Source organism: Lathyrus oleraceus, chromosome 1 (assembly GCF_024323335.1).
Source record: "Lathyrus oleraceus cultivar Zhongwan6 chromosome 1, CAAS_Psat_ZW6_1.0, whole genome shotgun sequence".
NCBI classification, from domain to species: domain Eukaryota; kingdom Viridiplantae; phylum Streptophyta; class Magnoliopsida; order Fabales; family Fabaceae; genus Lathyrus; species Lathyrus oleraceus.
In genome coordinates, this window is record NC_066579.1 from 173,429,566 (window position 1) to 173,446,908 (window position 17,343).

The following is a 17,343-nucleotide window of genomic DNA, read 5'->3' on the forward strand; positions in this document are numbered from 1 at the left end:
ATTCGGGTTATGTAATGCACCAACAACTTTTCAGAGATGCATGCAATCAATCTTTGCGGATATGCTTGAGAAGCACATGGAAGTCTTCATGGATAATTTCTCAGTTTTTGGTAAGTCCTTTGATAATTGCTTGACTAACCTTGCTCTTGTGTTAGAAAGGTGCCAACAAGCAAATCTAATCCTCAACTGGGAGATAGAAGTGGACCAAGCAAAGATTGAAGTCATCTCAAAACTTCCCCCGCCGATGAATGAAAAAGGTATTAGAAGTTTCTTAGGGCATGCGGGTTTTTACCGTAGGTTCATAAGAGATTTCTCTAAAATAGCAAAACCCTTAACGACTCTTTTAGTTAAGGATAATACCTTTGCTTTTGATAAAGAGTGTGCTGTAGCGTTTGAAACAATAAAGCAAAAATTAGTATCAACACCAATTGTTGTAGCCCCTGACTGGTCTCTACCTTTTGAGATAATGTGTGATGCAAGTGATATTGCAGTCGGGGCAGTTCTTGGGCAGCGTCGAGAAAAATTGTTACATGTCATTTATTATGCTAGTCATATGTTGAACCCCGCACAGATGAATTATGCAACTACTGAAAAGGAGTTGTTAGCTGTAGTGTACACCTTTGATAAATTCAGGCAATATTTGTTGGGTTCTAGAGTCATTGTTTATACTGACCATGCTGCTTTGAAGTATCTTTTTGCTAAACAGGATTCTAAGCCAAGACTTCTTAGGTGGATCTTACTCCTTCAAGAGTTTGATATGGAGATTCGTGACAAGAAAGGATGTGAAAACACTGTTGCCGATCACCTCTCTCGAATGTCACCTATAGAAGAGGCAGAAGACAAGCGTCCAATAAAGGATGAGTTCGCCGATGAATACATCCTCACTGTCAATGGAGTGCCTTGGTTCGCAGATTATGCGAACTATCTGGTAGGTGGGGTAATCCCCGATGATTTTGATTCTAACAAGAAGAAAAAGTTTTTGCATGATTGCAGGTTTTACTTGTGGGAAGATCCCTTCTTGTATAAGAGAGGAGTGGATGGACTGATTAGGAGATGTGTTCCAGAGGAGGAACAAAGGGATGTGTTGAAAGCATGCCACGACTTCGACTATGGAGGACACTTTAGTGATGATAGAACTGCCGCCAAAGTTCTCCAATCTGGGCTATACTGGCCAACTCTGTTCAAAGATGCTCAACAAATAATTAAATAATGCGACAAATGTCAGAGAACGGGCAACATCTCAAAAAGAAATCAGATGCCCCAAAATGCCATGCTAGAAGTTGAACTCTTTGATGTATGGGGTATCGATTTCATGGGTCCTTTTCCACCATCTTTTGGGAAGCAGTACATCTTAGTGGCGGTGGATTATATCTCAAAGTGGGTGGAGGCCGTGGCCTTACCAACTAATGATGCTCGAGTGGTGATCAGGTTTCTAAAGGAGACTATCTTTGCTAGGTTCGGAGTGCCAAGAGCTTTAATAAGTGATGAAGGAACACATTTTCTGAATCATCTAATGGAGAAGCTACTCTTGAAATACAATGTGAAGCATCGAATTGCTACTCCATACCACCCTCAAACTAGTGGGCAGGTGGAAGTGTCAAATAGGCAACTCAAACAAATCCTTGAAAAGACCGTCAACTCATCTCGCAAGGATTGGGCAAGCAAGTTGGATGATGCACTTTGGGCTTACCGAACAGCTTTCAAAACGCCAATTGGTATGTCGTCGTACCAATTAGTTTATGGCAAAGCGTGCCATTTACCTCTTGAATTGGAACACAAGGCATTCTGGGCTTCAAAATTTTTGAATATGGATTTATCCAAGGCAGGAAGTTCTCGGATCCTTCAGCTCCACGAATTAGAAGAATTTCAGAATCGTGCTTATGAGAATGCTAAGGTCTATAAAGACCAAACGAAGAAATGGCATGATAACAGGATAGTGAGAAAATAGTTTTATGAAGGACAACTGGTCCTTTTGTATAATTCTCGATTAAAGTTATTCCCTGGGAAGCTAAGATCCAAATGGTCAGGACCGTTTGTTGTTCACAAAGTTTTCCCTCATGGAGCGATTGAATTAAAGAATCAAGTGAACGGGGATACCTTCAAAGTCAATGGTCAGAGGTTAAAGTCGTATTACCAAGGGCAAGAGAGTGGCCAAATACATGTTGTTCGTCTCACAGGGTGAGATGAACAACCGTCGAGCCATGCGACGTTAAACAAAGCGCTTCGTGGGAGGCAACCCACGGGTTTTCATCTTTTTTTCTAATCAATTCTTTTGTTTCTGTTTTTGAGTTTGAATGTTTGTAGGTAGTCGCAGTGTGCTACTAGTGAAGGTGGAAAATTCAAATGGGGTAGCAACTGAGGAGTTCAGCCGTACACTTGAAAAGAGAAAAATATAAGACAAAACAAGGCAACACGGCCGGCCGTGTGAGCTAGCACGGGCCGTGTTGCTCTCTTGCCAAAGTCCTCATACATTTTCCAGAGGTGCAACACGGCCGGCCGTGTGGGCTAGCACGAGCCGTGTTTCTCAATTGCCAGAATCCCATGCTTTTTCCAGAGGTGCAACACAGCCGACCGTGTGAGCTTGCACGAGCCGTGTTGCAGTACGTAACTCAGAAAAAAAAATTTTAAAGACGTTGGAGTGGGGCCCACACATTTTTAAACACTTTATACCACTACCCCACTCACTTTTCAGCCACTTCATCTTCTCCAACCCTATTTTTCTCTCAAACCTCTCAAACTCCATAACCACCTTCACTTTAAACCTCAACTCTCATCATCATCCAACCATTTTTTTTCAAAGTCCCTTCACAAAAGTTGGGCTGTTTGTCGCACTCTACATCGTGACGGTAATCTTTTTCTCTATCCCCACTATTTTTTTTCCGCTAACTTTTCAGGTGACCATTATGCCCCCCAAAAGAGCCGAGCGAGGAAAGGCTGTGGTAGAGCCCTCAAGGCCGAGACAAAGGGCCCAGAGGATGCCAAATGCACTTATTTTTTAGGATGATGACCATGTTGAAAGGTACAAAACTCACCTTAAAAGAAAGCTTGTGCCTACTAGGTATGTTTGTGATGATACTATGTGTGCTTTAGGAATTATAGATGATGTATCTCAAATGTTTCACAATTTAGGTATTTTTGAATTTATGCATGCTGATGTGCCTTCCTATGAGCGCATCACTCTAGAGTTCCTAAGCACTGTAAAATTTAAATTGGAAAAGAATTGGACTGGTCATGTTTATGAATATTTTGGTACTATGAGTTTCCGACTCTATAATGAAGATTATTCGATGTCGGTTATTCAGCTTGGGCAATGCCTCCGGTTACCATTGGTAGGACTAGGGGCTGTGCCAAATGAGTTTTCTGCAGGTCCCTTTTGGTCTTCGATTACAAGTTTACCGCAGTATGAATCCAGGAGTGCAAAGGCCTCATGGATTCAGAACCCGTGTTTCCGATATGCGCAAAAAGGGTTAGCGTTCACCTTGTTCGGACGAGGAGATAGTACAGGGATAACGGCAAAAAGAGAGTTATATTTGATGCATGTCATGGTTAATGAGGAACCTGTGAATGTGGCGGCATTTGTCGTCGACCATTTGGGTACCATGGGGCGTGCCAGCTCAGGTGCCATTTTGGTTGGCGGTATGATCACACAAATTGCTGAATGGTGTGGGTGTAGGCCGGTTTTGGACGGAGAGACCCCGATGCAGGCGTTGGGTAAGTTTGACCTCAATGCCCTGTGCACGCAGGGAATGCTCGAACAAAGTTGTCATGGTTATGTGTTGGTAAGTCGGACACGTCGGCTGTTCCGATTACCGAACACTGATAAAACAAATGTTGATAATAATGAGAATTGGTTGTATACTTCTATTAATCCCGAAGAGGCGGGAGAAGATGAATTTCGTGCAGGTGAAACGATGGAGGAAGATGCACCGGCAAGGGAGAGGAGTGTTCCTCACCCTTACTCCTCTCACCACCGAGGTATGGGATCCTCCTCTACTGGATGGACACCCATGGACATGGATCAATTCCGTGTCGAGCAGGCTCGCCAGGGGCGGAGATTAATTGGATCGTGACAAAGCAGCTCCGTCAAGGGGCTACCATTGATGATATTCGAAGGATGATGCAGCAAATGATGTTGCAGTTTCCACAGCACCTTCCTCCATCGCAATAGGCACTGTAAGTCCCTCTTGCATTTGGGCTTAAACATTGGGGGTCAATGTTTAGTTCAAGTGTGTGTGTGTGTGTGTGTGTGAGGGGGGGGGGGGTTCTTTTCATTGTTTTAGTTTTTGTTTCATTGTTTCAGTTTTAGTTATTTTCCGTTTTGTTTTTTTTCAATTTTTGAAGTTAACTTTGATTTCTTTTATTTTCAACTGTTTGGGTGTTGGGTTACAAATTGATGGATAAAAAACCAGAGGATGATGAGATGATGTTTAGTGGATGAAAGACACAACCCGGACTTACTCTCCCGAGGCACCTTGGAAATTTATGCAGCCGAAGAAAAACTATTGTTGGACGCAGTGTGATGAAAGCTGGATTGAGATAGAATTATGGTACACCTGAACCAAAAAGAAGCTACATTACACTGAGAGTGCTTTGGAACCTGCAAGTTTACCCCACATGGTGAGACTACAAAAAGCCAAATACAAAGATATCATCATGAGAGTTAATCCAGGTATGACTCTATCACTCTGATTTTGCGTACGTTCTACTGACATAGCACTGCATTAAGACACACACTGAGGCACATTTTTGTTGTTAACCTCGAGCCTTTCCAGCCACCCTTGTACGTTTTATCCGTTGCAAAACCCTGTTGAGCCTTTAACCATTTTGTTTGTTTTTAAACCTCTTATGTTACCAGATGGCCAGAAAAAGAAAAAAAATATAATAATCTCTTTTACCCTTGCTCGACATCAATGTTGTGGATTTTGAAACTGTGTTGAATTTTAAGTTTGGGGTGGTGAATCTAATACAAAAGGGACAAGTGGCGAAAAATTGTTACAAGAAAAGAGAAAAAGAAAAATAAATTGGAGGCTTTTTGAATGCTCCGAAAAAAAAAGAGAAAAGAAAAATAGAACTGATAAAAACGCACTTGTCCCAACTAAACGACTTGATTACATTTGAAATACTCAATCAGTTGAGTAAAGTTAAATAGTCGATGTCGAAACCCTTTATATCAAAATAAGCACAGGTGCAAGAAAAATAGCATGAATGTCGAGCCCAAAAACCCTTGTGTATCCGTTTTGTTGTTTATCCCATCTGTCCTAAGCCTCGTTACAACCCTAAGTCCTCCTAAAGTGTGTAAAATATGTCTATGCAATAGAAGTAGAATTTATTCAAAAACTAAGAGTCGATATTGCATATGCTGAATCTTGAGTGCTAACCCTGAGAGATTGTGTGAGAAGTATGAAAAGATTGCAGGTAAAGAGGTGCTGGATTGTGAGGTGTAGCGGATAGTTCGGATCAGGTGGCCGAAATCTTGACCATGAAGGTAGGAAACTCGGTGCGAATAACATCGGCTGTATAGTGGTGAAAAGGAATTCTGGGGCGACCTCTGTTTGTTGTCTCTTGCATCACTTGAGGACAAGCAATGAGATAAGTTTGGGGTTGTGATCGGTCACCATTTTACTTGATTTTCATCATGTTTTCGGTCCAAATTCATCAATGTGGTAACACTTTATTTTGAGTTTTAATGTTTGAGTTTTAATGTTTGAGTTTTAAGTATGTCATATTTGAGTATTTTTATGCTTATTATGTTTTTGGTGTTAATTTAAGTTTTTAGATGCGTTTGATGTCGTTTCCGTGGTATTGTGCATGTTTCAGAAGTAGTTGAAGAGTCGGAAGTGCCAAGGCAACAATGGAAGAGGATGGAAGAGTTAAAGAAAAGAATAAAATAAAAAAAAAAAGCAAAATCCTGGAGCCAAACACGGCCCGTGTCTCCTGACACGGCTCGTGCTGCAAGATCAACATCATCTCATACAAAAACCAGAGAGCCAACACGGCCGACCGTGTTGGTTGGCACGACCCGTGTTGGCAGGTGCGCTGAATTTTCTGTTTTCTTGTTTTCACTCATGTAAGTGATCTCGGAGGGCATTTTTGACTTTTTGGCTTGGCTGTAATGTGTACTGCACTATTTAGACCTAAGGAAAAGAAAAAAGAGAACGAGGAAGAGAGGAAGGGAATCAAGGTTTTTGGAGAACGGAGATCATCAAGCGCGGAAGCAATTGAAGATCGAAGCTATCAAATCTCTTGTAATGTTTAATCTTAAATTTGTACCTTCTTTGAATAGTATGACGAGCTAACCCCCCCAATGCTAGGGGGTGTCCCTGAATTGCATTTGTAATGAACCTTCTTCCTACAATTTTATGAATATTTATGTTTTTATGAATTCAATTTGTTATACACGAGTGTAATGCTTGCCGTATTGGAAAATTAGGTATTGATATGGAGGTAAAGGAGGTCGGACAAATCCCTTTATCACTATGTGTGTAATAACATCCCTAATTTCTCTTAGGAATGAGGATCTAATAGTGATGATGGGAAATTCTTGATATTCATACATGGGATTAATATTCTTTTGAATGGCTAAGGAATTAGGATTTAAAATTGAATGTTAATGGTTTCTGGCTAAGGAATTAGGGGAAACTACTCTTGAGAATCATATTGAATCATTCTAACATAGATGTTATAAAATAAGGATTAAGTTTATTTCAAAGCAATTCATACACCCCGGATCTAGCATGCTTAACTATATTGCGTTACAAATTCTCTACTTTTCCTTTATATTTTACAGAGCAAATTTATTCTTCACTTAACCAACCAAAGGTTCTTTTGTTTAATTGAATCGTTATCAACACCGATAGTTCCTACGCAGTCCTCGAGATCGATACTCAGGATAATTCCTTTTCATTACTACATCGGTAAAAATAGTACACTTGCTATTTTCCCGATTAAACATTAACAAAGAATCCACTGAGTATGAAAAGATAATTAAAGCTCGATGTTATATTACGATTCTATTTGGTAATTTTTTATTTCCTGAAAGCACTGGTAATATGGTAAATATTATGTATTTGTCGTTGTTATGAAACATAAATAAGCTAAGCACATATAGTTAGGGCTCAATTGTTTTGTCCCATCTATATAATTTGTTGTGTAAAAATGCCAAAAAAAAATACTTATACGTTTTATTCTTACGCATATTTGCTACAAGCATGGGGTTGGTCAAGACTGTCGTCACTCGCCCTGGTCTACGAGAAGTCATTCACATTCTCATATGCAACAAAGTAAGTTTAAAATTTTATCATCTAGCATCCATGGGAACCGTTTTGATCGTTCTTACTCGAATGGGTGTTATATCTAAGGTTACTCGCGAAAGGATAAAGGAAAAGAAAAGAAATAAATAAAGTGCTTGGTGAAGATTAGGGTCCTCATGCCTACATATCCTCATAGTGCAACGAGGAATTCAGAGCTCTGTAGTTCATAGAACTAATGGCGGGAGATGAAAAGAATTGTGATAAAGGTATAGTATGAACTAAGGGATAATATTGTTTAAACTCCAACAAGGGGTGAAATATGAACCTAAGACTAAAACTGGTATGAACCAACAAGTGAGGGGCCTAAGGCATGGTATCACTGTATTGGAACAACCAAAAACAAAGGAATTAAGTGTTTGGTTTGATAGCACAATCATCTCTTGGTTCACAAGGAGATACAAGATGGAGCTCAAAAAATGGTGTATTTGGCTCAAAGATAACTGATATATCACATGAAGTGAATGAAGGTAGAATATGAACGCGTCATGGAGATGAATGGGATGAATGACCAAGGTCACAAAAATGAAGGGTTTGGTAATAAGTGACTAAAGAGGTATAATTTGTAACCAAAGGTATGGGTATATTGAAATCCATAACGGAAATGAAATATGTACTATAGATGGAAACATGCATATTGGCCAGGAAAAAAAAGGAATGGAATGTTTGGGTACAAGCCAAACAACTCTTAATACAAACATGGACATTCTACTGAGCGTCCTAAAAGGATATATATGGTATTCCAAAGAAAATTTTATTTGGTTTCAAAGAAACGGTATCTCACTAGGGTGAACGACTTAATGATTGAAGGTAGATGGTGGATCGTGAAAGATATGAGTGGTGCCCTAGGGCGGAAGGAAGAATAATTAGGATTATGCTCGCTAATGATTCACATCCTCGTGCCTACGTATTCTCAATGTGAAATGAGAAAGTTAAAGCATTTGTAGTTCGTGGAACCACGAAAACAAAGGAAATCAAACAAAGAAGTCTCTGTCTAAGCAACAAGGAATGACAAGATAGACACAACTAAAAGGGTATGATTGCAATGATGAACAATGTAATTTGTACCAACAGAATGGTAGCATGGGAAATCCATAAAGGCAAATTGGCTTTGAATCAAATAGTAAATAGACAAACCAACAAGTGAGGGGCCCGAGGCATGGTATCACTGCATTGGAATGACTGGAAACAAAGAGAATTAAATAACTGGCAATAAGCCAAACAACTCTTGATATAAAGATGGACATTGATTAGGTCGTCCTAAAAGGGTGAGTATGGAACCCAAAGGGAATTATTGATTGGCATAAGGAAAATATATCACTTGTTGGGGAACAAACAATTTGAAATCAAAGGAGAATGGTATCTTGGATCCATGAAGGAATAAACTTTGAACCGAAGAGTAAAGGTACACCAACGAGTGAGGGGCCTAAGGCATGGTATCATTGTATTGGAATAACCAAAAACAAAGTAAATTAAGTGTCAGGAAATAAGCCAAACAACTCTTGATTCACAAGGGGAACTTTGATTAGGTTGTCCTAAAAGGATATGAATGAAATCCAAGGAAAAGTGATATGATCTCAAAAAGATGGTATTGATTAAATGAATTAAGAATGGTGAATTAGATTAATAAATAAGGTAGCTCGCGAAGAATCTGAATTCTCCAACCTACGTATTCTTATCGTGCAATGAGAAAGTAAGAGCTTTCGTAGTTCAGCCTACTACGGTTGAAACAAAGGAAAACAGATTGATTTCCAGGGTACACAACCCTTCAAGGTAGAAAGTAGGATGCCAAGGTTCACAACCTTATCGGCAAGGTATCACTACCAAAGCTTATAATTCTGAAGGCAAGAAACTGAACTGCCAAGGTTTACCATATCTCAAGGCAAAGAGAACTGAATCGCCAATGTTTACCACCTCACAAGGCAAAGAATAAATGCCAAGGTTTACCGCCTTACAAGGCAAAGAGAACCGAACTGCCAAGGTTTACCACCTCTCAAGGCAAAGAACAAGTTTCAATGTTTACCACCTCTCGAGGAAAATAATTTAACTACCAAGGTTTACCACCTCTCAAGGCAAAGAACAAGTGTCAAGGTTTACCACCTCTCAAGGCAAAGAATTGAACTGAAAAAGGGTGTACAACCACAAATAACTAATAGCAAAAGATGCTTCATTATTAGAGTGTTGAATGACTGATGCTTGCTTGAAGAATACTTGTTAATTACATAATTCAAATTGCACTAAAGTCTATAAACAATTACAAATGCTTTGAATAGTTAGGGCCTACACCCCGTACACAAAGTCACTCTAGACAAGGGTAGGAGAAACTTCATCTTATCATTCCTCATTACTTAAGGCTCATAACGTGTAACCTTTATCATGATTGACAAGGGTTATTAGAGGCTTCTGATTATTGATCTTGATGATGCCATGTTGTTTGTTATATTGAGAAGACTTGACAATTGTTTGATACGAATTATGCTAGTCTATGAATGAGGGTGAATGCTTTAAATAGCTAGGGCCTACGCCCCGTACTCAAAGTCACTCTAGACATGGGTAGGAGAAACTCCGTCTTATCATCCCTCATTACTTAAGGCTTATGGCTTACAATTTGAATCACATTTGTCAAGTGTTGATACCTTTGATGTGTTTTAAGAAGTAGTCCACTTTGCTAGCAATGCTTGACTGATGTTGACTTGAAGTCTTGATCTTGCGTTTAAACCTTGAGGTCTTGAGATCCTGAGATTCTACATATCCGCAATAACTTAAGCGTAATGAACTTTCCTTATCAAGTGATCAAGGGTCTTTTGATCACTTGAATAAAGGATTTGATTGACTAAAGCGACCTTTAGTAAAGCGACCTTTAGTCAACGCTAATCAATGGGATTAAAATAATAGTTGAACTATGTACAAAAATTAACGTATTGAAATAATCAACTAGATAACATCAGACAAGTCTGATTAAAGCCCTAAACTAAGGGAAAATGTATAAAAATCAAGACTTTTCCCCCTAGGGGCAAAATGGTCAATATGCCAAAATTTTATTAATTAGGAAAATAGTTTCTAAATACAATATTTGATCAAAACTAATTAATCTTAATTATCTAGTTATGAAAAAACCTAATTAGTCTAATTATTCTAATTAAATTTAAACATAACCTAATTAAGATTTAAAACTAATTAAATCCTAAAAATCTCTAAGTAATTCTAGAATTCTAATTTCTAACCTAATTAAATCTCAATTTCTAACCTCATTAACTTTATTAGACTCACCTCTACTTAATCCTAATTATCTAAATCCACATGAATTTTTAATCTAATCTAAATTCTAAACAATATCTAAAACCTTAATTAATATATTAAATAACAATTAAAAGTTATTCAAACAATTATGAAATGGACAGTGGGGTGCAGGCCCAATGCTAGGGGGAAAGCCAACAGAAAAAAAAACGCATGGGCCTGGTTAAAGGCCCAGCGTGGAGTCCATGAAACGGAGGAAGGATGCACGCTTTAGGTTGGTGGTGTACAGACCAAACAACTAGTTTGAGCCTAAGGCCTAAATTGGATCAATACAAAACCGGTCCTGGAATGTATGTAACAGACTCGAACCGAAGAAGCTTATCTCATAAGCTGCAGCTGAATCGAAAATGCCTCTTCAATAATCTCCAAGATGCAACAACAATGGTGTCCGTTTCAGTATCACGATCATGGATTTGGATTCTTCGTATCGGTATCATCTTCGAGGATGTGTCTTCTCCACGCCTCAAAGTTCATGGGTTTATGCTTGGAACATTTGAATCATAGCAAGGAGAAGGACAAATACTTACCAGATTCTTGAGCTCCGGCACGGTGCTCCTTGGTGACGCACCAGGTAACCTCCTTCAGTCTTCTTTGATCTCTTCTCCTCCAATCTTCTCGCTGTTTTCTGCTTTGTTCTGTTGCATGCGTGTGCATTGCTATAAAGCGTGAGTGTAGAGCGGTTCCGAGGGAGAGAGTGAGAGCTTTGTGTTTCATGATAATGGTGATGAAAAGTGTTTATGTGATCGAGAGTGAAGAGCGAATGTGAAGAGTGAAGATTGAGCATTTATGAATTCTGAAATGCAGTGAGGTATGCTTTATAGAATTTCAAAGTTGTTAGAAATTCAGATGGAATTCATCATAAAATTCATGTAAATTATCAGTTTGTTAGAAATTAGGATTGTTAGTTAGAAATGAAGAATTTGTCAGAAATGAAATGAAATGGATTTGCATTTGAATTTGAGTTTAACTTCAATTTGGTTTTAACTTTAGTTTGGATTTATAGTGGAATTCACATTGTGGTCTATTGAAATGATACTGCAGGGAATGTTAATGTTCTGTCAAATGAAATCATGCAGGGTGCTTTATATTATGAACTTGACTTGGTGTGCTGTTGAATGGATTCACAAGGTTCTGTTCGGGGATTTCACTTTTAATTTTACACTAACTTGTTGCATTGCTTTCCATTGCTAACCTGCTGCATTATTGAAACTTGTTAATTTGCAAATGAGCTATTACTATGAACTAGTAATCTTACTAGTTTGTGTTAGAAGTTTGTTGAATGGAAGTTTGGATTGGTCCTTTGAACTAAATGAAAGGTTTTTTCATGGCATTATAGGTGGAGGTGTAAGGACCTTGGAAGGAGCATATGGAACAAGTGGATGGCAAGCAAGCTCAAGACTAAAGCCATTCTTCCATTCATGGCTAATGTAACATGATGTAATAGTAGGATTTGTATGGACCTTGTAGAAACACTAAAATGTAATGAAAGCTATTTTTGTTCTAATCGACTTTGGTTTGGCTTTGTTAATTCAAAGTGTGTATGAATGCGAATGCAAATGCAAATTATGTAATAAAACCCGCGTAGCCCCCATTGAATCTCAAACACACCTTATTAATGCAATGAAACCAAACAAGATAAGTGAAAAATGACCATAGTAAATAAGATGGACTATAAAACAACAAAATTGATTTGTTGATTTTGGTAAACTGGTTGACCAAAAAGTCAACTTAAGCAAAAAATGCAATTAAGTGTATAATGCACTGTGAATAATCATGTTATCGAATGAATGATGCAAGTTGGATCTTGTTTGAATGAATCATGAGACAAAACACAAATAATGGACTAGAATAAATGCACCTAATGCAATGAATCAACATAAATAACAGAAGACTTTTGAACCCAAATGGATCAATAAACACAAAGGCATGATGTAGTCCTCAAATGATCAGATGGTTTAACCTCATGAATTAGGATTTCAAGTCAAGAAAAAAGTCATGTGCATAAGGACAAACATCATGTCTCTAGAAGCAAGCTCAAACCATATGCCCCATAGAATTAATATCAATGAACAATAATCAGGCCTACCTGACTAGGGTTTTCATGCAAATCAATAGGATCAACATACCCCAACTGTATGGACAAAGATGATCATACAAGCAAGAAAATAACCCTCAATGGCATGGACTAAGACAACTAGGATTGCAAGCCAAAACAAACATCATGGCTCAATCAACAGTCCCAAACCAAAGGGACTCCTAAAATTATGGGTTACTAGATTGATCCATATGAACACAACACCAAGAACCCTAGGGCTTGACTCTCATTCAAAATCCTATCTTGGTTAGGTATAAATAACTTTAAACCTTGAATCTATGAGGATGCTCATAAGTGTTAGTATGAATGAATGATGCATATGAATGAGTGCAGATGAATCTCAAGTCATGGGTCAGATGAAAAGTGAAAAAGGAATGACAAATTTTGGGGTACGACACCTTCTCACATTGATCTCTATTTTTTTTAGAGTTGGATACAAAGGAAATCAAAATTAAGAGTCGTTAAATACCACAAATTTCAAGATAATACAGGTAACCCAAATCAACATACAAATGCAAAAAATGGAAAAAGAGTTGCATTGCCTTCTACGTTTGTTGGAAGCAAAAGGTGTATGGATTAACTTTATTTTGATGGTTTGGCAATTTCAAGTGCAGTTGGGTTCCCTAATTTGTTTTCTACATTCACGTGTAATCCCAATTGACTTGAAATCACTAAAGAGTTAGCGTAAGAAAACTTAAAACCTCATGATCAACCTAATATCATGTCAAGAGTGTTCAAAATTAAACTTGATGAATTGATGGTTGATGTCACACGATGACATATACTTGGAGATCTTAGCATGTGAGTTTTTAATGAAGTATATTTGAATATTTTAGATCCATTTAATTGCATTCTATAATACATATTTTTATAAATGTCTTACTAATTCTTCCAACACTTTGTATGTCTCCTTTGACAATTATAATTACAATTGAATTTCAAAAAAGATGTTTGCGACATGCTCGCATTCAAATTTTCTTCTGAATAAATATACGAAACCTTGTGATATTAATAGAATTGTCTCCTGTGAAATTCCTAACCCCGAACTACATCCAAGACTTCACGATTTGGTCAAGCAACATATGATGCATGACCCTTGTGGATTGGCAAGATTACCATCGCCATGCTTGAAAATAGAAAACGTTCCAAATTCTTCCCTAAAAAATTCAATGAAACAACTATTATTGACCAAGATGGTTATCCCTAATATAGAAGAAGGTCAAACACTCACACCATTGTAAAAAAATGGGATTAGTCTTGACAACATACATGTGGTGCCTTACAACAGAAGGTTGTTATTGATTTTTAAAGCTCATATAAATATGGAATGGTGCAACCAGCGTACTTCTATTAAGTGCTTATTTAAATATATACACAAGGGTTATGATAGAATTATTGTTTCAATTGTGTCGGCAAATAGAGGAAATTTAACATCGGGTGCAACTATAGATGAAGTTCAACAATATCTTGATTGTCGCTATGTCTAACCGAGTGAGGCAAGTTGGAGAATATTTTCTTTCAAGATTCATGCCCGAAAACCCGCTGGAAAACATATGTTTTACCATCTCATTGGAGAAAAACCCGTATATTTTACAAATCATGAAACAATAGAAAATGTTCTTGAAAAGGCGAGTGTCACTGAATCCATGTTTACAATATGGTTGTTTGAAAATGAAAAGTATGAAGAGGCAAGAACCCTAACATATAGTCAGTTTCTAACAAAGTTTGTTTATGAGACAAAAAGTAGATCATAGAAACCAAGGAAGAAAGGTGTTATCATCCGGCGGTTAATATGGGTTCCACTGATAACTGGTGAATTATTCTATTTGAGAATGATGTTAATTATTGTGAAAGGCCCAAAAACTTTTGAGGACATTCGTAAAGTTTGTGAAACACGGTGCTTTAGCTTTAGAGATGCATATTTTGCAACGAGCTTTCTTGAGGATGACACGAAATATATTTTGGCTATAAAAGAACCAAGTGCATGGGGTTCAGTTTTTTTAGGAAACTATTTGTCATTATGTTGTTATCAAGTATAATAAATATAATAGGTCATGTGTGGAAGAATACTTAGACATGGTTGTCGGGTGGTATATTGCATTCACACAAAAATTTGTCAAATAATTCAGATACAAACTACAATAATTCTCAATTTTTTGTTTTTTAGGTTCTTGGCTATATCGAAACTACTATTTTTTTTAAGAACGATAGAACATCATATGATTTTATTTTTCATCTGGTAGATCTTATTTTAAGTGATGAAGATATAAAAAAAATGACTTTAACGGAGATCGAAAAGATTTTACAAGTCAATCGACGTACTTTAAAGGATTTTCGTACCATTCCATATCCAAATGGCTATGTTTTGGAACAACTTGGTAATCGATTGATCTACGAAGAAATGAATTATGATGTTGAAGCACTTAAACTGAATTTTCAAGTCTTTTTGCATCACTGACACATTGTTCCTTTTTCTAATAGTTAGCAACACATATGCTCAGTTGTACTGTTACGTTGCATTTTAATTATATACATGCAATTGTCTAACTTTTTGGAAATAATATATTGTAGATGAACAAAACATAATCTATAACAAAACCATAAATGTTGTTGCCAAACAAAAATGTGGTGTTTTCTTCCTTCATGGCCATTGCGGAACCAAGAAAATATTCATGTGGCAAACCCTTGCACGTTATTTGAGATTAAAGCATCAAATTATTTTGAATGTTGCATCCAATGGAATTGCATCTCTATTGCTCCCTGGTGTCAGAATTGCACACTCCAAGTTCAAAATATTTGTTTGTACTTTGGATAATTTTCTTTGTAACATTGAACCTAAAGATGACCTTACAGAATTGCTAAGACAAACACAATTGATAATTTGGGATGAGGGGCCAATGATTCACGAGCATTGTTTTGAGGCTTTTGATAAAACAGATGAGCATGGGATGAACTTATGAAGAACGAGTTCATCCATTTTCTAGATTTTGTCAAAAGCGTCCCAAAATCCAAAAATCAACAGCACACACCACTCTATAATGTTAACCTCGACCACAAATCTAAGTTTGGAACAACCAAAATAAACATAAAATGATTAGATTGCCCTTATCCCAAACAAAACCTAAACCTTTTTTTTTCTCAATATTCGACCTATTACGGCATATTACATCGGTTGGAAGCGAAAAACTAATAAGTACGAAAACAATACATAAATCGACATGAGAATGCAAGGAAAATGGAAGAAACAAAACCTCGTCGGAACCTGGAATTTCCAGGTTTCCGGCGAGAACTCCGACAAGTCAAAATCACATTCAAGTACGTAAATTTTACTTTTCTCCTTCTGTCATTTGTTCTCTGAAATTTTGGTATTCAGATATCAGACGTCGTATGCGATGTCACAACACTAATATCAGGACTTCACACAACAATAATAATAATAAGGATGTTAAAATGCATTGCTGAAAGTAAATAACACATATGATTGTTAACCCAGTTCGGTGCAACTTCACCTACATATGGGGGCATCCAAGCCAGAAAGGAACTCCACTATAATAGTATTAGATTGAAGACCTCAGTAAATAACCTTCTGTTTACAATCTTTGCACCTAATCACTACCTGTGCTATTTCTATATAAGACTCTCATAGATATGAGACCCCTATCACTTCCCTTCAATCACACACAGTGATAATAACTTTAATCAAATAATAGAAGACACTATTCTAAAACATATAATCCATTCTTTCTTAAAAGCTTATGAGTCATTAACAATTACAACATAAAGACACATTCCAACTATAATATCAACGAGATATAAGAATGGCTCACAAATAAAAAAGAACACTAAAACCCTAATTTCACAATACTCAAGTGTAGCTCTCACTTCTTTAAATTAGGTTAGGCTTAAAACCACATCAGATCCAATCTAGACTGTGGCATAAAGTCTACAAAATCTTCTGCATAAAATTGGGAACAAGATCACTTGTTTCCTAAAATGTCTCAACATCCCCTTTTATGAAACAAGTGCACTACTGGAAATGAAACAAGAGTTCCTAAAATAAACCTTCTTGGACAGTCAGGTATAATAGCTGAATATTCAGAGAATCTTCAGAGATCTCATAATAAAATAAGTCTTCCAAGAAGTAAAACAAAACCTGCAAAGATGTCTGATCAACATGTCAAGACATCTTACTTAACATCTTGTTGTGATACATGTTTTAACAAAATTGCTGCCAATCATAAAAACACAGGCCTAACAATCTCCCCATTTGGCAAATTTTGGCTAAAATAACCTTTGTATCATATAGCTGGAGAAAAGATAAAATAGCAGCAATAATCACACGCACAAAAACCAAACAACCAGACACTTGGTATAACACCAAGACATATCAGAGGCACACACAACAAAAAGAAGTAGAAACCTAGTGTCACAGAAAATACATAGAGAGAAATAAACTCTCACACTCCAAGCCTCCTTCAGAGAAGAAATTCTCTGAAATAAAATGTCAAGACATTCTGTCTGACATCACAACAAGCACACAACAACCTAAGCACAAACATATCAAACTCCCCCTGAATGTCATGATCAGCAACACAAAAACTACCCCCTATCACACAGGAAACATACTCCCCCTCAAAGAAACAT

The 17,343-nt window shown here is 37.3% G+C and overlaps 1 long non-coding RNA gene across 1 annotated transcript; it reads left to right on the forward strand.

The window, feature by feature from the left end:
- The first annotated feature begins 10,838 nt into the window (after window positions 1–10,838).
- On the forward strand, window positions 10,839–12,132 carry LOC127115583 (uncharacterized). Its single transcript, XR_007800778.1, has 2 exons — window positions 10,839–11,175; window positions 11,941–12,132. It is a non-coding gene; the product is annotated as an uncharacterized LOC127115583 (long non-coding RNA).
- The last annotated feature ends 5,211 nt before the right edge of the window (window positions 12,133–17,343 follow it).